The sequence below is a fragment of the Cavia porcellus genome, unplaced genomic scaffold (genome assembly GCF_034190915.1).
Source record: "Cavia porcellus strain 051 isolate PalLab524CR breed Dunkin Hartley unplaced genomic scaffold, mCavPor4.1 scaffold_14, whole genome shotgun sequence".
Taxonomy (NCBI): Eukaryota; Metazoa; Chordata; class Mammalia; order Rodentia; family Caviidae; genus Cavia; species Cavia porcellus.
The window spans coordinates 3,400,502-3,424,068 of NW_026947497.1; the positions used below are offsets into that span (position 1 = coordinate 3,400,502).

Below are 23,567 nucleotides of genomic sequence, written 5' to 3' on the forward strand. Positions count from 1 at the left end.
AAAATTAAATGTTACCCACAAGCCACGTTCATAGGGAGGGATCTCAGAGGTGATTGGATCACCAGACCTCTAACGTATCAGTGGATTAATCCACTGAGCTCTTCATTGGTGGATTGGAAAGGACTGGAAACCAGGAAGCAGTGCCCAGTTAAAGGGAGTATGTCATGGTGTGTGACCTTTGGAACTGTGTCTGCTTCTGTGTTTTCCAGCCCCTTTTCCCTGCTGTTCTCTCCCTCTCCCTCCCCCTCTCCTTCCCTCTTCTCCCTTTCTCTTTCCTGGTTGCCATGAGGTGAGCTGATTTCCTCTGCCAGGCACTTCCACCATGATGATGCTGCCTCACCACAGCCTAGAAATGATGGAGCTCTCTGGATATGGACAAAAACCTCTAAAACTGTGACCCAAAAAAAGCTTTTCCTCGAAGAGGTTCTTATTCTTGAGTGTTTCAACACAGCAACAAAAATCTAACATGATACCTCAAAGAATTTCCAAATATAAGGTTTCAAGAAATGAAAGCAGTGTATTATCATAACTCAAGTGATGCACTTACTAAGCAGCATACGAGATGTAGTTGAAAAGTGAGTTGATAAACTAGAAGATAAACCTAAAGAAAGTACTGAAAATGCAACACAAAGAAATGATGACATGAGAGATAAGAGACACAGAAGGTAACACGATAAGATCCAGCCTACATCTAGTTTAATTCCAGAAAGCCAGAACATGGGGGGGGGGGGCAATAATTGCAAAAGATAATGGACTTGCAACTTTCAGAATTGTTGAAATATATCAAATCATGAGTCCCGGGGAGCCATAGAGAACCTAATAAAACAGGATACATGAAAGTAGAACATGCTGGTTTCTTTTTTAAAGATTTTTAGGGGGGTGCAGGTGATAGTCAAGCCCAGGACCTAGACAGTGCTAAACACCTACTCCACCACTGAACTCCACCCCAGCCTCCAGACTGACTTCTTAATAGCAGGAGTGAAAACCAGAGTTAAACAAAATGTTTAATTTGTAAAGAGGAAAGTAACTCAATCTAGAATTAAGCATCAATAGAACAGCCTCTTCAAAGCAGTGATAAAACATAGATACATGTAACCAAAGTAAAAAGCATCCTAAAGGATTGATGTTGGGCACTCAAATGAGACCAGGTCACACTATTTAAAGACTGGCATTGACACTGTAACCAAGTTAGATATAACAGAGCCTCTGTTCCCAACCCAAAGGGCCACTGGCTGTTTTATTCAGTGACCTGTGAGCAGAGAACAAAGGAAGCGGCGTGACTGTCAGCTCTGTGGGAGGACGTGGAGCCTGGGAAAGAGTCCAGCAGCACCTGAGGTGGGGCGCAGGCTGGGCGTCAGGAGATCCCACTCCCCTGCATTGCAGGGTAGGAGCAGAAACCAAAGCCACACGCCTCACAGCTGGGGACCTCTGTGTCTGCCATGCTGCTGAGGGGTCTGATCTACGCCAAACTTGGTGGCTGCACACTTCAGAGTAACCAGGTATCAAGCCACCAGGCCTCTCTTCTGTGTACTCAAGCAATACGATGGCTTTGTAACTTCCTGCAGAAGCAGTTTGATGGGGGACAGGAATTTTGGAGGTCGGGGAGAGCATCACTCTCTTCCTCCCCCTGAGTCTTTGTCCCCTGGGGCTCTGACAGGAGCTGAATCTCTGAGGCCACCCTGCAATGAAGACATGTTATCGTCACACACAGTTACAGGGACTGCGTCCTGTCCTAGATGCCCTGCATTTGTCCCTCAGATCTGGCCCCACTGCACTCCGTCCTCCTCATGCCTCTGGCCTATGTCTAACCCCACGGATGGGCAGCCAGTGCAGTGGGGAACAGAGGTGACTGTCCCTGCCTCTGCAGGGCTGGCTTCCAGCAAAGCCCTTCTGCTCCTTGTCTGGTACTATTCTCTCAGTGCCTTTCCACTTCTCTGAGCCCCTGGTGCCCTGGCATCTTTGTTGACCCCCTTAACTCTACCCGTGACCCCATACACAACCCTTCTTGAGGTTCCTTAGTGTCCTGAGGGCATCACTGGGCTTCTAACCTTACTGATTCAGGGTAGCTGTCATGTTTTTAAATTCTGCTCTACTTTTTAAATTTACTTCATTAGACTGTGTTTTGAAATGGTCATATATTTTCACATTCAAGATTAATTAAACCCTGGCTCAGTAGATATCTATACAACACACTACAACTCCAGTTGGAGGGCTAAGGAACTGGAGAATTTTAAGAGGGGAGGCTTAGGTAACTTCAGGCTTGAGAAAAGACTCCCTTGAGAAGGTAGCCTTGGGGTCCCCCACCTCTGGGCTCAGCCCCTCTGTGTAGCCGGTGTAGTCTCACCCCATTTTCATAGTGGCCTCATCAGGAGACTGGGGGCCATTTGCGGAACTGCAAATTGTCCAACACAGCCACTCTCCACGCTTACCCATCCACCCCGGAAGAGAAGACCTGCCATACAGCTACTGTTCTTCCTACACCAGCTACACAGAGGGGCGTGGGGAGGACCTCCCTTCCTGGGGACCTTCACCACAGGGTTCTCGGGATCATCCTGATAGACAGAGGCTCCCAGGTCAGAGACTCCACAGAACACACAGAGGCCACGTGCTCAGGATAGAAAGGCATCGAGGGGTGAGAGACAGAGCCAGAAAGTCAGGCTCCCGCAGCCTGGCGCAGCACCACGGTGCCATCCTAGGCTTTCTCCAGTCCCTGCAGTTAACGCCTGAGCGCGGGAGGTTTGGCCTTTCTCTATGTGCTTGGAACTGTTGCAGCCTTCAGGGACATCGCCAGGCTCGAGCTAAGCCCATGACTCCTCACACTGTGAGTCTGCTGGCAGTGAGCTTAGCCAGCTGGGGCTGCGAGGGCTCTTGTCAGCACCGTGCCCCATGCACACTTGCTGTGGCCAGACTACCAGATGCGTGCGCCATCGGAACATGAGGTCCCGAGTGAACTTCTCAGACTTTGTTTTCCTCATCTGGAAAGCAGAAGCAATAGAATTGCTGTGAAGACTTAAAAGTCATCATGTAGATGAAACTCAGCATTTGGACAATGACAGTAAGTATCAGATTTACAAGGATAAAAATATGCATTATTAAATGTCTCGAGGACTCTTTTATAAATGAGGGAGTAAATGGGAACAAATGGGGGAAACAGTACAAACCACAAAGTAATAGATTCCAGCTCAATCTGAGGATGGCATCTTCTGCAGCAGAAAGGGCCAATTTAGGACATGGGGAGCACAAAGACATCTCTGTTGGTCTCTGGGGTTCTCCACAGGCCCAGTGGACATGCTAGACTTCAAGGTCTTTAGGCTTCTTCTGCCTCTGGGAAGGTTTCTGGAGTTCTAAAGATTCACAAATTACTGAGAGCTGCACATCTTCCAAAAGAAAATATTGGCTTTGTAAAAAAACATTTTTGAAAAGAAATAACTATGTAGTTTACTTTAAGGGAAACACATATAATTGTTCTCTACTCTAAGAAAATTAACATTTCTTCGTTATTTTCCTTTATATACTAAGTAAGAAAAGTCTGACTAGGATAGAAGTACTCTATTGCACAATTGTGTGCATATACACAGAAAGCTAGCTGTTAAGCTTAAGTGTTTAAAAATTCTTTTACACACAGTGAATGTACTTTTAAATCATGTTGAAACTGAACTTTTTAAAAAAATAGTTGGACAGTAAAAATATAGCCAAGAAATATACATTGTAGTATGACTTTTCCTTTCATCAAGTTCTGACAAAGATCTTGAAAGTCTTGCAGCTAGCCAGGTATAGGGTACACATCTGTAATCCCAGCACTTTGGGAGGCTGAGCTAGGGAGATGGAGAGATCAAGACCAGCCTAAGCACTTAGTGATTTAACAAGACCTTGTCTCAAAATTAAAAAATAAAGTAAGGTTTGGGAATGTGTTTCAGTGTGAAGGTCCCAGATTTGATCCCCTGTGCCACAAATATAAGACAACAAAGTGTTCCCCATGTTCAGCCATTCAGGCACACAGAGGCTGCTGCAGGCTTGGTCCAAAGGGGCCCGGCTGTTGCTCATGCTGTTGGCGGACTGTGGCATCATCCATGTGGTGCAGGTTTTACAGGCATGCAGAAAAGAAAAATGACTGGGTCATGGAGGCTTCTACAGAGATTTCAAAGAAAGGCCGAGGAGACCAGCAATGTCCTTCCAGGGAGACACTGAGAGGGTGATTCGTGAACTGTAGCAGTAAAGCTAAAGCTGCAGTGGAAACCCAAGCAAGTTGGAGATGCCAGCAATGTGAAACATCTGCTGAGGATGCAGCAGAGCCACAGCCACAGGAGAGGGGGCACGTGGGTTGCAAGCAGCTAGGTCCTAGGGGCAGAGCTGCCTAAGCCCTGAAGTCTCTGTAGAAGAGATTTCATGATGCCATCAGTTCTGTATTCTGCATGCCTGCAACACCTGCAAGAGGCCGAAAGGAAAAACAGACAACTAAGTGTATCTAAAGCCAAACCCAGAAAAAGGGTTGGTCCTGCAGCATGGGTGATTCAAGTGCTCAGCTGTGGTGCTGGCTGACTTCCAGCCTTGGTGAACAATGCGCCTTTGCACACCCGTGTGATTCCGGAGATCACTATCAGCCGAGGTGCAGACTGCACACCAGAGGGGGCGCATCCTAGAGCTCAGCTCGGCTTCTCCTCCAGGACAAAGTATTGAACCTGTACCAGGAAAACAGCACAGTACAATAAGTACGACTTTTGTATTTTCCAGTATTACAAAGGGCAGGTTATATATTCCACCTGTTACTTTCAATAATTCATAATGTAGACACCGTATGGTACCAGAGGAGTAGTTCTTGTTGCGACTATCCCTGGCTGAGGAGTTCAGGAGCTTTTGGAACTGGTTTGTGGGAAGAACTAGGAAAAATTTAGAAAATCAATATTTTAAAAAGTTATAATCTTCTAAGTAGAGCTTAATGGACAATTTTGTTCAGGATTTAGAGACATACATGAATACTGGCAAAAAAAGGCTGTGCACATGAAGTGTCAGATTAGAATGAGGGCTCATTTAGAAACTGAGCTAGAGATAATTTGTGTTATTTTCTGGCACAAAATTTGTTTACATTTTGTCTATGCTCTCAAACAGTCTTTACTGGAGTTTAAAAAAAGGATTAATGGTGTTAAGTGTTCTGGGTGAGTGTGGCTTTCATTTGATGTAAACTCTCAAAGCCCCAACACCGTGGTGCCTCCTCAGGAGCCCTGCACCTCCTTGCCAGTTCTGGGACCAGGCCTTAGGTGGACAGCGGTTCTGGATCACAGCTGCTGCTCCCAGCTGCTGGTGCTCCCCTGGCAGCCCTCCTCAATCCTTCCATGGGTGGGAACCCTGTCATGTACAGGGTGGCACTGCCACCTCCTGACACCTCATCTGCATCATGGGTGTCCAGCCTTTTGTCCTGCCTGGGGCACACTGAGTGAACTGGAACTATCTTGGGTCACGAGTAAAATATATAACACAGTTAATACATACAAGTGACAATCTTCTTCTGTTACTATTTTTAAGTATGTCATGAAATAGCACTACAAGCGCAGCTTTAATAATAAAGTGAGAAAACTTACCTGTCTGCTCCATAACATTAAACACCGTCTTCACTGACACAAGGTACAGGTAGGTTGAAGTGTCTTCCCCAGTCGTGGCTACCTTTATTTGCCAAGTCACACATGCATGTATAACAACTGACATGTGTGGGTTTCACCTGGACTGGTGTGTGCAGTTTGCAGCACAGGCAGAGCTCAGGGCACACTGCGTCCTGTCTCTCGGAGTGTTCAGTGGTGGCCTACGCAGCCCACATTTAAACACAAACGACTGACTCATGAAAATGTCATTGAGAGTCACGTCCCAGGGGCCTTGGGGCTGAGACAGGAGGACAGCAGCGGGGGGACAGAATCCAGGGGACAGGAGGCCCAGGATAGGGGAGGCTCCCTGGGGGAGTGCTCTGCGGAGCTACCGCCTAAACCTGCAGTAGTGATCTCCCCAGTTCCAGCACTGCACAAAAGCCCAAGTCCAAGTCCAATGCCCCTTCTCAAATCGAAACAAAGGTTTAGCTGTGAGCCAGTGTGAAGATAAAGAACAAGCTACATACTCCAAGGGAGAAAGAAAGGAGCTGAACCAAAGTAAACCAAACCCAGCAAGGAAAAGTTTCAGTCCTGAAGTTGTATGTCCAGTATCTAGGGCACAACTGAAACTATGGAGCCAACAGATTTTTCCTCCTTTGATTTGTCTTTCTCAGGTGTGTGGTTACCATGATGAAAAGCTAACACAGGTAACAAGCATGTTTATGAAGAAAGACTAACAGTAAGTACAATTAGTGACTTCTGAAGAAATAGGTTTTGGTTGCACTACTAAAATGTTCAAAGTTATAGATTCACTTCAAAAGTATTGCTTCCAAAAGTCCATAATTGTGGTCATTAAATCAACCCAATCCAAAGAGTTGAGGAGCTCTAATACTAACCAAGCACTCTAATAGTAGCAAAGAGTTAGATACCGAACAGTGTTTCACTAATCGTATTTTTAAGGCACTATACACATAAAATTCTTGCAAGTATTGTGTTTGTAAGATAGTTTAGTAACTGCACACATCTAAAACATAAGGCTTAGTAATAGAAAGAATGATTGATAATCCTTAATGATAATTATCACACAGGAACATGAAAAACTATTTTGCTTTGAAAGCAATGTAGAGAACAAATAACATACTTTGCTTTCATCGTGTTTCGCGGATTTCAGCAGAAATTTTAAACAAGAAGCAACCACTACAAGGCGATCGCAGCGCGCTGAACCGGATCTTATTTTGCCTCACTCCGGAGCTGCCGTCCTGTGCATCCGGAACTGTTTATATATGATGCTGTTAGGGAAAACGTGACTTGAGGACAAACGAGCCGCGTGGGTCTCCGGGAGAGCGAGGGAAGCCGGCTGTTCCCGCGCTGCGCGCAGGCAGGAGCGGTCAGCTGCAGCGCTGCAGGCCCGCGAGCTCCGGGCTCCTGATGATGGACCGCGCGCCCTCCGGGAGCCTCACGGTGCAGCCTGGCGGACACAGGCAGAGACAGACACCGACTGGGGGGCATTACAGTAACGGAATCACAGGACCGATCAGAGGACCCCATCGTCATGAAGCAGGCGACTGGCAGCTGCCTTGGTGTGAGCCCGTCACCCGCTCCCCTGTGATCAGCATCAGGACCCCGGAGGTGGGCTGTAGATGTGGCTGCCCGCCCTCCTCAGCCGTTGACCTCATTGTGTCACAGGCTCTGGACGGCCTGACTGACTGGGGTCCTTGGAGGAAGACGGTGGAGACACACAGGGCAGAACCCAGCTGCAAGTCCCGGAGGGAGACCAGCCTGGGATAGCCCTCAGCACACCCAGCAGGAGGAGAAGGCTACCCCCAGGGGCTCAGCCTCCCCAGGGGGAACTGGACACAGACCGCCTCTCCAGAGTCGTCAAGCTTCACCCTCTGCACCTTCCCCCCGCCCCCACTCCAAGCCCTGGAGACTCTGCCCCCAGCCCTTCTGCTGACTCTCCCCATAAACATCAGTCAGATCAGTGACAAACCCCAGGACTGTCTTCCCCTTCTCCTGGCCTCCTGGAGCTGGCTCAGGTTCCACCTCCCAGGCAACAGCCCAGGTGCAGCCGGGTGCAGCTCCTGCCCCACACGCAGGGTCCCAGTTTGATTTCCTGGCCCTGGAGAAAGCAGTCACCTAGCACCACGGTCACTGCTCTCAGCATCACCTGAGGACTAAGTTCCTCGTCTCTGGATTCTGCCCTTTGCTGGGTTCTGGCCCTGACACTGGTTTCCTCCAGTCTTCCGGGAGCCCTTCCCAGGCACTCTCCCCACCAGCTTCTGCCTCCAGAGCCTCAGCAATGTATGGCTGTCCCTGACTCTTGTCCCCTCATCTCCTCTGGCTCCCCAGGCCAGTAACGTGAGAAAAGTTCTGGAGCACATCTGCAACCCTGGTTTCTTCTGCTGAGTTTTAAGCTTTAATTTCAATTAAATGCTATCATGTCCATGCGGGTGCCTCTCGGGGCCTATCATGCCTCACCTGCCTACAGTGAATGTGTCACAGCCCCACAGATGCTCTTCTGTCACCATTCTGATCCTGGAGATTAAAAACCTCAGCCCCATCCTGAGAGCTCCCCTCTCTGAAACTGCACAGATGATATGTGGACGCATCCTGTGGACTCCACCACCTAGAGATCTCCACATGTGCGTCACTGGACACCTGGTTAGCAAGACAATTAATAACACGGACACTGCAGTTCAATCACCTGGAAATCCTGGCTCCCTGATCACTTTCTAGCTATGATGTCATAGGAAAAGTGGCCAATTTCCCACTTGTAAAAACAGAGATGCGGGTGATGACCTGCTCTGCCTGACTGTTTGAGAGACGTGATTTACATGTGTCTTAGTTACTCTCTCATTGCTGGGACAAAACACCCGACACCCAAGAGTTAAAGGAGGAGAGGTTTACTTCTGCTCCGAGTCTGTAGGAGTTGCTGTCTATTGTCCACTGCTCCAAGGCAGAGTGGCATTGCAAAGGGGCACCACAGAGGAGAAACAGCCGTGCCGGGCAGCAAGCAGCAGGCCTACCTTCTTTCAGTCAATAGACTACGAGCCTATTGACTGGTGCCACCCACGCCCAGGACAGACTTCCATTATCCATGCCCAGAGCTGTACTAACCCATTTAGCAATCACACACCCCGGATCCAGCTGCCTCTGAAAAGCCCCACCTATGAGCACAGGAGGCTTTAGGTGACTTTAGATACCAGTCGTAGCAATGTATGTGTAGCAAATACTAGCCTGACACGCATCTGACCTATTTCCTCTTCCTAAAGCACAAGCAAACTGTATGTTAAGGGTTCTCCTCCTCTAAGTGGGGCTAGGAATGGTAAGCATGAATACACTGATAGCTTCAATCAAAGGCACTAAAGACACTTCCTTGTATTTGTGCTTTCTTTTTTTTTTTTTTTTTTATTGTTGTCATTTGTTTGTTTTTTGAGGCAAGGTCTGAATATGTAGACCAGTCCAGGCTGGCCATGAACTCACAGTAATCCTTTGGCTCGGCCTCCTAAGTACAGGGATTACAGGTGTGTGTCACCATGCCTGGTTCACTCTTTTCTGATGTAACTGCATTACCAATGTTTAGCATTTGCTTTTACACTTTTTAATCACTCTGTGAATACTATTTACCCCAGACACCATGTGTATTCACTGGAAACAAGCCCGCAGAAAGTAAATCCCCATAAGTGACAGAGACGGTGCCTCCATGACTGCTGCATCTTCCCCTCAGATTCCAAGGATCCCATAAACACTGGCTCTCTGGCCAGTATATTCTAATCCCTTAGATATATTTTGTTAGAAAAGTCTTTGCTCTGCCCAGTGATATTGTTGTATAATTAATTAATTCCAGGGTACTTACTGTCAAGAGACTGAAAAATAGTATTTTGTGATTCTAACAAGGTGGAAAACAATGCATAAGCCATTTCTTCTTCACTGTTTCAAAGAATCGGGACAGGCAATTCCAGGACTTCCTCCACCAACCTCAGCTCCTCTCGCTGCCTGCTTCTCAGGCCCTGGATGTGGAGGACAGGTCAACTGGGTTCAAATCCTCCTCCGCGTCTACACCTGGCAGGGTGGGCTTTACCTAATGGCCGGCTCTTCAGTGAAAGGATGTATTTTCTTGGTTTTCATTGAGTCCTGAGTGTGAGTGTGAATGTGGCAATCGTTTTTAGTGTGGTTTAGTGCATGTTAGGCACACATGACCACAAAGCCTAATTTTAAAGTAAAGAATAATCAGAACCCTCTTGAGTGTCTGCTTTAAGCACTGTAAACCTGTGCTAGGAGCCGAGTGTCACACCATTTCCATTTCCCTTCTTGGTCCATTCTGTGGGCTCTCTCACCACCACCCAGCACCATGCAGTGCAGACCTCTTCCCTGGGCTTCTCTCCCAGAAACACAAAGCACTGTTGGTCACTGCCAGCAGGACCGAGGGCTCCCCAAGCTGGAGCTTTAATGGGCTCGGTATGCAATTCCCATGACCCAGGACATGGCTGGGCAGCAGAGATGGCATCACAGAGGAGTGGACTGCACAGCCACATAGCATCTCAGGATGGGTCAGGAGTGTCCATCTAGGTACCAGGCAGTGCAACCCACCGTCCCTCCCTCTCCAGGGTTACCCGGAAAGCTCGGGCTACACACTGCCCTGCAGTCACTTGCACTCCCGTGCTTTGTAAGCACGGTGACAGCAATGACAGTGTGCAACAGGTGAGTGATGGTCACTCTTTAAATGTGTAGGTAGGCAGTCAGCTTCTTCACGGCCAAAGGAGTAACACTCTGAATTCCCCCGGGGGGACAGATCCTTCTCTTCCTCTCCATCAGGTTCACTTTTGGAATAAAATCTGTCATATAATTCACTGCGCCCGGCTCCCCAATGAGGGCTCATCTCCAAGCCTGAGTGGGGCAGAGACCGTATCGCCTGTCTTTGGGACCACGGGGAGGCACTGGAGCATGCTCGCAATGCTACCTTGGGCAGGCCGGGTGAGGACTGAGCAGAGGCAGGAAACAGCCTCAGGCAGGGGCTCAGGAGTGAAGCTGTGGGGAGGAGCCAATGCTCTGACGGCCTCGGGGCCAGCACTTATACCCCAGATAATTTGGAAATGAGCTTCAATTTATTTTTTTCCAATACCTGGGATCAAACTCATGACCTCGTGCTTGCCAGGCGGGCACTTACGCCACTGAGCTAAATGTTCGGTCCAACTTCAACTGATTTTAACTTAAAAGCTCTCTTAATGTGTATACTTGTATAGGCCTTTGCATTTTTAAATCTCCTTTTAGTCCATAGAACCATGAGTCAGGGCAGTTGTAACGTAACACATGTTGTCACGGTGTATATATATAACATGGCATGCACATTGTGACATACATATGGCACGCATAATGCAAAGCATTGCAGAAAGCTGTCGTCATCTGTAAGCCACAAAGGTTGCCATTCTGACCAGCTGTCACTTGGTGAAAGTTACACAGAGAATTCAAGACAGAGCCAGGGCTCCAGCTCGAACCTGATCTCAAGTGTAGTGAGCTCTTTCCATTTCGCCCAGCTCCTATCTTGCAGAGGCTTTATTTCTTTTTTATTTTAAAGGGAAAAATAAAGAATAAAAACAATGATACAGAATGTCAAAACATCAAGTTAGGAAAATTAATAATGGTAACTGCATTATATTTTGCTATCTTCAAAGTAGTGGCTCAGATTATAAAGTAGGCATGTATGATTAAACAAAGATTATGAGCACAAACTTTTTTTCAAAGAACTGAAAGAAATCAGTAGTATAACCAGCTTTTGGTATATGTATATGTATATGTATATGCGTATGCGTATGTGTATGTGTATGTGTATGTATATGTATATGTATATGTGTATATGTGTATGTGTATGTGTATGTATATGTATATGTATATGTATATGTGTATATGTGTATGTGTATGTGTATGTATATGTATAATTTGTACGTGTACTCTTTTCACCTTTCGCCCTTTTCAGTTGTCTTTTCCTTTTGAGCAGCTTCTTTTGTTTCAACAATATCTATTGTAGATTTTGGATCTTATTTACTTTTTCAGTTTCGTACACTAGGGAGACGATGCGGTGCTACCTATGGGAGTCTGATCTGTTTCACCAGAGGATGTATTTCTAAGAACGCTAGCCCAGGGGAAGCTGGACCTTGGTGCAGACAGCTGTGTTCTCCCAGGGCACACACTGCGCCATCCCTCCTGATCAGTGCACACGCAGCAGGGCCGACCTCGGGGTTCCCTGCATCCCACTCCCAGCTCGGCCTCTCCAGAAAGGAAATCCAGGCCTCAGGATCTGGTGAGGATTCACACTGTTAAAGTGCCTGATGTTCCAGCGTGCGTTTTTCTTTCACTTCTGTAACGGAACCATGGCAGTGCCTTTTAACACCTTAGAGTGCAAGAGTTTGTGAGAATGTTCTGAAAGCAGGTTTGCATTTGTGTACAATTCAGAGAAAACACTGGACAATAAAGCAGGGACATGGGAAAGTTAACTGGGCAACCAAAGAGAGCAAAGGGGGCTTGGTTTCGTCTGCTGCTAAGCTATGAATTGCACCCCCCAAATATATTCAAACCCTCACACCAGGTAACAGTGAACACGCTCTATTTGGAAACAGGGTCTTTTGCAGGTGTAATCAAGTTGAAAGAAAGTCACGTAGCGAGGGCTGGGAACCCAATGCTGAGCTTCTTAACCGGAGAAAGGAGAGGGAAGTCCGGACACCAAGGCAAGGGAGGAAGAATGGTGACAACAGAGACACAGATGAGGTGACACAGCCCCGCAGGGCTGCCAGAGCCACCGGCAGTGAGGAGGGCACCGGGGCTTCCTGGAGCCATCAGGGAGCGCGGCCACAGTGCCTCCATGATTTCAAAGTCACAGCCCAAGAACTGTGACAGCAAGGTCAGGGGAGGCCTCAGTCGGAGGAAACTAACAAGTAACATCATCCCTCAGCCTCAAGTCCACTCCTCGGGGACATTTGGGCTTGAAAGTTAACTCGGTACCAGTTAGTTAGTTGATCTGTGTTCCCAAAATGAGCAACACTGGCTCTGTCACTGTGGCTGTGCCCGCCGTCCACACCCGTCCATGGGCAGGATGGACAGGCCCAACATTTTAGATAAATTACACATCAGCCTACAGGATGTAATAGGGCAGAGTCCTAATAACGTCCCATAAATAACACAGCTTGTAAAATGTCACTGCTATTGACCCATAAGGACCCTCTGAATCCTAACTTTAAAGGGAGCTAAATGACAGTAGATTGCTGGCCACGCCAAAGTCCTGAGGTCACCTGCCTCCAGTTCCTTCCCCAACTCCACCACAAGGTCCTACAGCCTCGGGACAGAGCCGAGCTCCAAGCCCCCAGAATATGGCTGGGGCTTCTAACCATTCCTATGCTTCCAGTTAAATTACACTTGGGCTCAGGGGCAAAATAGGGAGTTCGGCAGGATGCATTTCAGCCAAGCGGCCTGACCTGGGCCTAAAGCGGCCAGAGTCCGGTGCCGGGAGCCTAGGGAAGCGCAGGGTCCCGCAGGAGCCCTGTCCCTGGTGCTGTCCCACGACAGGGCCTGCCAGGGAGCTCCTCCTGGAATTCCAGGTGCACCAGGATCGCCCTGGCCGGTGCGCCCCGGAGCCTAGGTGGAGCGGGAGGTCTGAGGACCTCAGCAGACACCTGGACCTCATCCGCCACCCCTCCTGTGGCCAGGCGGCCACCTCGAAATTCCGAGAGAATCCGCACAGACTGGGGGCACTGGAGCGGTGGGCCGCGGTGCACAGGGGCGGCGCAGCCTGCATAGGAGCCGCTCCGGCCGTGCCCACTCGGAACCGCCGGCCGCCGCAGCCTCCAGGCGCCGGGGAGGTGGGTCCCGCCCGCCCCGCCCCGCCCCGCCCCGCCCGCGCTCTCGGGGTCCCGCCCGCCCCCGCGCCCCGCCGCGGCCCCCATTCCCGGGCTTCCCCCGCCCCCGGCCCGCCGCCGACGTCAGCGGGAATTTCCAGCAGGAAGTGAGAGCGCGGCGAGGCCGAGGCAGCGCCGCCGCCCGCAGGAAGAGGAGGTTTCGCCACCGGCGGCCGGGCCGGCGCTGCCTTCCCCGCGGTCCGCGCCTGCTGCTCCGCGTCCCGCCGTCCGCGCTGCGCCCGCGACATGGAGGCGCGCTGACCCGGCCCGGCCGGCCCGACCCGACCCGACCCGGCCCGATCCGGCCCGATCGCCAGCACCGCCGCGGCCGGCCCGGAGACCCGCGCGCCCCGGACCGCCCCGGACCCTCCCCGGACCCGGACCGGACCGGACCCGGCGAGGTGAGCAGGGCGCGCCCCGCGGCGCAGCCACTTCCTCGTTCCGGGCCAGGCCGGGCGGGCGGGAGCCGGACCCCGAAGCCCCGGGCGCGGCCTGGCCTGCCCGCTGCGCCCCGAGCAGAGCCGAGCGGGGCCTGGTCCCCGCAGGCCTGGCGCTGCAGGCGGGAGCTCCCCGCGCCGCGCTTCGGGGACGCTCGTTATGTACAAGCCGGCACCAGGCACCGGGCAGCCAGTGACCTCTGGGCCACAGTGCCCGGGCAGCCGCCTGCCTGCCTGCCGGCCTGCCGGCCTGCCGGCCCCAACCCTGGACCCGGCGGAGGGGCCGGCCCGGGTTATTGCTCTGTTCCAAAACTGAAATAGGACTGGGGGTCCCGGATCCGGTCAGCAAGATTTAAGACTTTTCTGTGCATCGGTTAAGTGCAGCTTTATGTGGAGTTTGTAGTATAACAGTATTTAACCTAAAGATTTTGTTGTGAGCTTCTAAGAGAGAAATAGCTGTTACAGTGCCCGTGCATTCACCAGGCACCAGAACACTCTTCTGATGGGCTTTGCTCTACGAAAAAGCTTCTGATCAAGATTTCATGGGTTTTCTCTCAAAACCCAACTGGAGTCTTGAGTAGTTTAGGTTAGTAATTGTTAGTAATTGTCTAATCCAAAAGGAAACTGGATTAGAATTAAGCCTTTGTCTGAAGTATGTTGTTTTCCTGATTTTCATATTGTGCTTTCTAGACATGAATCTTTTTGCTGTTTGATCCACTAGAAAATTATGTAAATAATTTAAAACAAGGGGTTTATTTTGTTTTGAGCTTATTGCCTTGGGAAGACAGAAAATAAAAAGAGAGGGGCTTCCAATGGCGCTTTGTATTTGTCAAATGTAATGAACAGGAGCATGAAATCTTAAGCTGCCCTCCCCTAGCCACAGGCTTGGCACTCCCTCACCTGTTCAGATAAAAGGTCTTCCTGGGTCGCAGCCTGCTCAGCAAACCAGACGCCACGGAAGGTGTGTGACATGTGGATTTAGGGCTGGAACTCAGGCTACTTAACTGTGAAAAATCACCCACTTCTAAACTGTTTGAAACAATTCTTTAAGCAAGTAGATAACCCTGTGCGACTGGTGCTATGCGGCTGGTGGCGATTTGACACTGTATTATCTCAGTTTTGAAATTTCGGCCTTATCGTGTATTCTGCAGTTGTTAAACCCTTGAGCTGAGTGAGTGTCCCTGGTTTCTGAGCCCAGGCAGTAACTGCTGGGGTATAACACTTCAAAAACAGTCCTGCCCCTGTCAGCACTGCTTTGATCTTTGTACTTCCTTTTTTACTTCTTTTTAATCTTTTAAGATTGTCTGTGATGATCAAATTGCAGTTGGTGGAAGCCCAGTGAGTCTAAACAGGCAGATTTCAGCCCGAATGAGCTGGTTCCTTACGGTTTTCACTGTGCGTGCAGTGACACAAATGGAAGCCCGCGTGAGAAAATAGAATCTTGGCAGGCTGTTTTGATCACTGCTTTTAGACTTGTAGACAGTTGAAGAAGTGAGCGTCTACGTTGGCTTTCAGCAAACTTGGCAGCTGTGAGGATCCTGGGCCGGCACTCGTCCGCACACCCTTTGTCTTACCTGATTTATGAGAGGTATTTCCCTGTGCAGAGGTGAAAGTCCTCGCCTCTGAGGGGAAGTGGTTACTGCAGAACCTTCAATGATTTTGAACTCGGGAAAAGCAGTTGACATTTTAAAACAGTAAGATGAAATAATGCGATCTGAGTTGCCATGTAGGTTTTGTTGTTGTTTTTTGGCGGTGCTGGGGATGGAACCTAGGGTCCCAGGCACGCTCTGCCACTGAACTTCACCCCCAGCCCTGGCGTGTGGATTTCTGGTGAGGCGATCGAGGTGTCGTCTTCTCAGTGGTGAGAACTGATTGGTAGACAAGCTGCTCTCTGTGCAGCAGGAAGTAGATGAGGAATGCAGGCAGTGAATCAATGTGCTGCTCTGCTCTGCAGGCTGAGTGATAATCCCCTTAGCCAAGCCTCTGCGGAATTTCTCCTGAACCTGCCTCACTTTCAGTAGCAGGAAGGTTGCTTGGATTGGCCGGCTTGTTGGCGCTGTCTCCAGGATGGACTGTGGAGGGCAGTGGGGTTGTTGTGTAAGAAGACCAGGAGGAGGTGGGAGAATAGAAGCTTAGTGTTAGAGGACACATGTAAGGTGTCCTGCTCCTGCATCTGTGTCTGTATCCGGGGGGCTGATGGGCAGTGGCTCCCTGGAACAACAGCTCCTGCTCTGCGAGTTAACTCTGCTGTGAGGTCTTATGCCTGGCATGAGCCCTGTGCCAGCCTGCGCTTCAGAGGCAGCAGAGATCCCTGGAGGAGCAGAGATCCCTTTGAGCTGACCCCAGTCATGGTTGGGAAACGTGGGGGAATGAATGGTTTGAAACCAACACAAGCCGGCATAGTGGATAGTTACAGTAACATAACCAACCCACCTAGCCTTGCACTTGTCCCTTGGTGACTATGTGTGAGTTTAAAAGGAAGAAAGAGCCACATTCGTGCTGAGACTGCTTCTGCTGCCGCTTGCAGGGTGTCTCTTGGTGCAGATCCACGCACCGGCTCTGAGATGCTCAGCTGAGGGAGACCTGGCCTTGAACTGGCAACCAACAGTTTAGGAAGAGTTGTGAAATCAAATCGTATTGCTTCTCCACGAAGAATTTGAGCCCACAAAAGGCATGTGAGATGTGATGGCTGAAGGCGATAGAAACCCTATAGTCCAGGTTGTTAACAAAAATATTTGTCTAGAGTATCAGTCATGCATACTGTATTTTAAAATTTTATAATGACAGCTATTATTATTCAGTCCTTGTGTTGTCTATAGTAACTAACACAGATTACAGTATCAGTTATATAAATTTCGTCTACTTTAATCTGTTACATGTTTTGAAATTGAAATCATGATACATTTACTGTCTATAGTTTAATTATCGTATGCAGATTGGCTTATTATTTTTTTCACCATTAAACCAAGACTTTATAATCAGTTTTTATTCTAACCCATGCTTTCAATAGATGTCAACAGATTTAAACCATTAGTAGAGCTGGGTGTCCTAGCCCAGGCATCTGTAGGAGGCTGAGGCAGAGAATTTACAAGTTGGAGCACAGCTTGAATAGTGTAGTAGGACCTTGTGTCAAAATAATAAATAATATTTTAAAAACTGGGGATAAAGCTGAGCATGAAGGCTTGGAATTCAATCTCTACTAACACACACACATACACACAACATATCAAAAAGAAAAACTATGTATATATCCACCTGCTCTAAACTATTTAAAAAATTGAGCTTTAAAGAATACCATTAATATTCTATATGACTTCTTCTTTAGAAGACTCTAAATTATAAAAAATGAAGACAAGCAAGATGCAATGTAGATGTATACTAATTTCCCAGGGTGAAGTATTATGTTCTGGAAGTATACACCAACAGAAAAGAAACAGCTGCCTGAAAGAATCAATTCCTATAGTTCCAGCCCAAAAGGAATAATATAATATCTGATCATATCACACTGAAGAGAAGTATCTTGACACTTAACACTGTGTTTGTTGGAACCCAGTACACGTATCTGTTGAAAGATTGCCTGATAATACATTCTTTTGTGTTTTCAATGGACAGCTTTTTTTTGTATTGAGAATCGAACTCAGGACCTTGTACTTGCCAGGCAGGTACTTATGCCACTGAGCTATAGCCTTGGCCCCTGGACAGCTTTTCTATAGAGAATAAAAATCACATAGTTTTACCTTACTCTCTGTTAAGAAAGCAACCAAAAGCCCAGTTCCTGCTTCCTAGGTATTTTGTTATACAAAGTGCACTTGAAGTTTATTAGAACAAGCGGACTATTAAAAAGTACCTCGTGCCTTCCAGAGGAGGCATTTTGTTTTGAAATAGGAGCACGTGACTGGGAAAGCACTTGTCAAGCAAGGTAATGAAGGAATGGGAGCAATAAACAGCGCGTGTATCAGTGAAGAGAGGAACTTTGGCAAAGATGGAATTTTTCTAAAGTCCACTGGTTTCAGTATTAGGGTCTCCAGAAAAAGAAACTCTGCCCAGATTGCCAACTCGCATTTTCAAACAATCCACCTTGGAAACTCTGTGGCTGACCACTAATTTAATTCCTTGAGAACCCAATTTATGCCACAACAGACATTGTTCAGACTAGGAAGGAGCAAATGCTACGGCGCACGGCACCCTGACCATCCCTGGTCACTGTCCCCGGAGCCTGCGCCCATCCTGTGGGAAGAGAATCTCTTTTCCCAGTGCCCCTTTGTCCTCTGGCCCAGACACACTGTCACTCACAAACATCACCCAGGCTTGGATATTAAGTTGAAAAATTATGTGCACACACATAAAGTCTTTGTTATGGCCAACAGAAATTTAGTGTCTAGTACAAAGCAAGTGCATTATAAAGCTCTCATGGCTAATACGCATGGCACAGGGTCTATTAGTTTTAATAACAGAAGCACCTGTTGTGCTCAGGGCTTACAAGAGAATGAATTTAACATAGGGCACATAATTTATAGGATTATTTTGCAATATTCACTCAAAAAGTCAAATGCAGAAGCGTGCAGGAGATCTGTCCACACACTAGAGAAACAAAGAATCCCGCTGAGGCCCTGGATCCCATGGCAATGTGCTGCATAAGTCCAGCTGGAGACTCAGAGCCCATGACAATTCTCATGCAAGTGTGCATCAAGGATCTGCACTGGGAAGGCCGAAAGGTCAGCAGTGGAAGCTAGAAAGTCTGTGCCAGTGGGGTAAAGATCTGTGCCAGCGGGCTGAGGGATCTGCACTGGAGCCAGGAAGCAGCACGCAGAGTAAGAACCAGAGCTCCCCCGAAAAAAATCGCAGCCATCCTCAACAACAGCAAGGACCCAAGCTCCCCAGTCAGTGACAACAGTGGAGTTTATATCAGGAAAGCCAGCGTGACAAGCTTCTCCAGGAGAATCCACAGCACTGTCTTCCCGGCCAGGTCTCCTTTTATGCTGTTGGCAGTGATCCTCAGGTGGGCCTTCCACGCCCAGCTGGGTGCCCCAAGGTGACTATTAATTTACCTATCACAGCACCTCAGTCCCATCTGTAGTCTCCCTTGGAGAGGACCATGTGAAGGGTGAGTCCCATTGCATGATCAGTTTAGTCTGCAGCTCCTGAGCATAAAGTTGTCACTGTGTCCTAACCCTCCCTGCATCAGTCAGAGATGTCTGGGAAACTCATATTTCACAGGGGACTTAAACAATTGGGTTTTTCTTCTGTGTGAATCTTTCTGATAAATGGGCTCTCCAGTGTTTCTTGGATAGATTTATTCTTTGTTAACTTGAACTAAAGACAGAAGAGCCCCACGTCAAGTTCAGCACACCACTGGAGGAAGAGCGGACCTTTAAGAAAGCATGACTGCTTTAATGAATGTTGTTTCGTTAAAATAGCAGTTCTTGCCAGGTGTGGTGATGCACGCCCATAACCCCAGCACTCAGGAGGCTGCGGCAGGAGGATTGCTGCAAGTTTGAGGCCAGCCTGGGCTACAAAGTAAGTTGAAGGCCAGCCTGAACTGCATAGTGAGACCCTGTCTCAAAAAGATCAAAACAATTTTAAAAAATAAGTTATTTTAAGATTGATTACTTTTACTGTGCATCATGTGGTCTGACATGAACATATTCATCATATTTCAGTGTGAGAGCAACACTGTGGCTCCTTTGTCACAGACTCCAAAACTAACACAGACCAGGTTGCAGAGAGCTGATTAGAGGAGGCGACAGACCCTCATCTGTCCGCTTGATTATTGGTTCTCTGTCTGGGCCTGGAATTCAGTCAAGCAGTGAGATCAATTACTTAATTGCTTTGCAAAGCAACAATTTTAGGAATGAGAACATGGCTCCTTTTGAATGCATTAACAAAACTCCTAACTCGTGTTTCATTGACATTTGAAGAACGTTGTCAGACAGCTCTGCTGGGTGCTTTGCTCTGCAGGGCTAACTCTTGGTTGGTGCTGGGCCCGGGAGGCTTGGTTTATACTTAGTGCCTTTCTCATTTAAATGAGGTGTGGGCTTGGTGGGGACCAGGAGAATCCCTGAGAATTTACTCATCCTCTGCAGGGGCTTGAGCCCTTTCATGACTTAGAAAATGAAATGAAGAGGATATGGAAGGGTAGAGAAAGTGGAGGTGATCTGAAGTAGAAAAGAAAAATACACAGAAGGTTAAGAATGACATGAGATCCGATTTCATTCACTGTGTTGGGTATTTCCAAAGATTCTGAATGAACCTGGAATATGTAAACTCTGATTTATCTGAAATCAGAATTAAAAACTGAATGTAAGATCTAGGCAGTAGGAAAGGCACTCAAACCCATTTCAAACTAACCAGAAAATTCGGGAAAATACTTTCTGGAGGAAATGGATGAAAATGGACCAAAATACAAGTGGTCTCCTTATCCTATTAAATTCATTTATGTATTAGGCTGCCAGAACACAGTAAGGCATATAAGTATGTCACCAAATCTTAATGTCTTTTCAAAGATTTGACCAAAGCAAAAGATAATGGAAAAATAGATAAAGACTGAGAGGGAGAGTCCCCTAGGCAGTTGTCTTGATTGTGAATATAAAGAAAACGATCTAGAAAGTGAACCAGAAATCTGATGGAAAGAAAATTAAATGTCTCATAGCTGAGGAGAAGTTGTCATAATGAAAGCAAAGTGGAGACTGATGAGGTTTAGGACTTTCTTAAAGGCATTTCTTGGTGGGTTTTCCTTTTTCTTTTTTTTAAATCTTTTTGAGACAGGATCTCACTATGCAGTTCAGGCTGGCCTTGAGCTCACTTTGTAGCCCAGGCTGATTGTGAATTTGCAATGATCCTCCTGCTTCAGCCTCGCGAGTGCTGGGATTACAGGCATATGCCATCACACCCAGATATCCTGCTTTTGATACACTGAAAACAGCAGACATTTTCCCCACATTCTAAAAGCACATTGGGACAGGTGTGTTGATCCACGCCTGTCATCTCAGTATTCGGGAGGGAGTCTGAGGCAGGAGGACCGATAAGAGCTCAAGACCAGCCTGGGCTACAAAGTGAGTTCATAGCCAGCCTGAACTGCATAGTGAGACACTGTCTCAAAATAAGACTAAATAAATAAAAGCACATTAGAAGTCCATTGTGATTGTGTAAACACCAGCACACCTGGGAAATTAAAATCTAAAGCATGATCTCTGGCAGTGTTTTCCTGGCGTTGATGCTACGTGACAGCACACCAGTGACGCGGTGTCTCTGTCCCGTTTCCCACTGCAGGTGTTCAGCAAGCACACAGAATCTTTTAACTATTTCTTGATTAGGTTACCAGTTGCTCACTGTGCAGTTGTGGTTCCCTCTCATGACGGTGGGGAAGGGTCCTGTTGCCCCTGGAAAACCCACCATAGCAGCCGAGGAGTCAGTCCGCCTCGCTGACAGACAATGGGGACTTGGGTGATGTCACAGTGTGTTTGACTGAGTGCCTGCTGTGCGGGAGACCAGCCGGGCTCTGTGCGGCTGTCCCCAGCAGGCCCTGGCCACCCTGGCTGCTCTGTGGGGCCCCATCCCCCAGCCCTCCCTGTCCGGCTGTTACCTCCGCCCGGCCTCCCTCTGGCCTCCAGCCCATCTTTCCTCCAGCCCCGGGCACCAGCCGTTTTCTTCTTTTCCTGTTGGTCCCCGTGAGCGGCATCCTCAACTCCTCTGAAAAGCACCTTTTATTTCTCGACAGGGTCTTCTTGAGTCCACAGCTGATCCCCCACACCCACCCCGCTGACACAGCTCCTCCCACTTGGACCCCTTTGCACCCCTCTCCTTCCCACACCACCTGGTGACTGCTCAACCCAAGGCTCCCAGCCGACTGACGGTCCTCCTCACCCTCATCCCCGGGTGTGCAGCCACGTCTGTATTCCCCTGTCCTCCTTCAGTGTTCTGCAGGAGAATCATCTTGAGGACAACAGCTTATTTTATTCAGTTTTATACACACAGTACCCTCTATGTTTGCTGAATGAATCACTGATGGAACAAGTTGTTAGAGAACCCTGCTCCTGTACTGTGTGGCAGTCGTTGAGGTACAATAGTAATTCGCTTTTCTGTGTCTTATTTTCTCCTTGTTTTAAGAAAAATGGGGTTGGAGAGAGCTGGGGGTTTAGCTCAACAGCATAAGTACCTGCCTGGCAAGTGTGAAGTCATGAGTTTGATCCACGGTACAAATAAATAAATAAAAGGAGGGTACACTAAATGAATATTACTTACAAAACATTTTTATTGGATTTTTGAGACAGGGTGTTGTTAAGTAATTCAGGCTGGCCTAGAATTTACCTGATATCCCAGACTGGCCTCAAACTTGAACTTGCTTCCATTTCCTGCCTCAGCCTCCCCAGTGCTGGGATACAGGCATGCATCACCTTGCCGGCTTCTGTCTTTGCTACATCGGCATTAATGAGAAGACTTGAGGTTTCCTAGCCACCTTGACATAGGTCTTCCACAGGAAAACAGACACGAGGGTGCATGACCCGTCCTTGGTGTCTGTGTGATCCCGGGACCTACCTGGTACATCAGGAACTGTAATATTTGGTTCCAGTCTGGTTCCTTCCACAGATGTTTCCCAGATGTTTCCATGATTTCATCTTTTCAGAGTTAACTAGGACCTCACGTTAGATTTCTCCAAAGAAATTGATGGAAATTCAAGAGAGAAATTGAGTATAAAATTCAGTAGTTGAATTCTAAATGCATGAGGCTGTGCAGGGAGCCCAGGTCTCACTAGTCAGCTGCAGTCAGAGTAGGACAGACGGCACCGGTGACGGGTGAGGTGAACCTCCATGGTTACAGAAGGAACGCAGTGTCTAAAACGGGCAAGTCCAGAGAAAAAGGTGTGAGCATGTAGGTGGAGAAGCGGATAGAACCACCAGGGAGACCTGAAAGCGAGCACAAGCAGGACTGGAGGGGCGGAGGCCAGGGGAGCCTTGTGATTCCGGAAGCGCCTCCGTCCTGGTGTGGTCATGGTGATTGTTTGTCATTTTGGTCTTCCTCCCTCTCCCAGCTTAGTACAGTTGGCAAGTTCCGTACTGCACGGTACACACGATAACGCTTGTTTGTAAACACACACGTTGCGAAATGAATAAATCAAAGTAAAATGTTTGCTTCCACTTTTTTTAAAAACTGTAATCCCCAAAGGAGTACTGCTGAAGCCTTCCTCATGCACCAGGCTCTGTTCTGTGTACTGGAACGTAAGGCAGAAAGATTCCCAGATCTTTGCAGGCTCAGATCATAGAACATTTTGTTTAAAAAACTGTCTTCCTAAAGTAACCCTCGAAAGCCCGAGGGTTGTGGGACAGAAGTGCAAAGCTGGCTGATCCTCCTGGGTCGCTCTGCATAGTGACGTCTGTGTCCTAAGGGCTTCTCTGTCTGAATGGTCCCTTGGGAAGGGCTCTGCAGCTCCACTCAAGGGGGAAGATCCCCAGACCAGCAGATCACTGTGGGGGGGTGTGTGTATGCACATGTGTGTGCATGTGTGTGTGTGTGCGTGTGTGGTGGGAAGTCTTCGCTATGGTTTCTTAGCTGTGATTTTTGCCTCCAGCCCGAATGTCACCGTATAAGAACCAAGTCAGGCCAGTCCTGAGATGGATCCATTTCTTTTAAAACATAAAGGACAGAGCGTTTGCCTAGCAAGCACGAGGCCCTGG

The 23,567-nt window shown here is 48.2% G+C and overlaps 1 protein-coding gene across 4 annotated transcripts in view; it reads left to right on the forward strand.

Moving 5' to 3' along the window:
* Positions 1-13,726: 13,726 nt before the first annotated feature.
* Positions 13,727-23,567, forward strand: part of Nfkb1 (nuclear factor kappa B subunit 1) — a 102,679-nt gene continuing 92,838 nt past the window's right edge. For all 4 annotated transcript variants that reach the window (XM_063260557.1, XM_003468027.5, XM_063260558.1 and 1 more), the window contains exon 1: positions 13,727-13,860. The gene's annotated coding sequence lies outside the window, so the exon portion shown is untranslated. The remainder of the gene's footprint in view (positions 13,861-23,567) is intronic.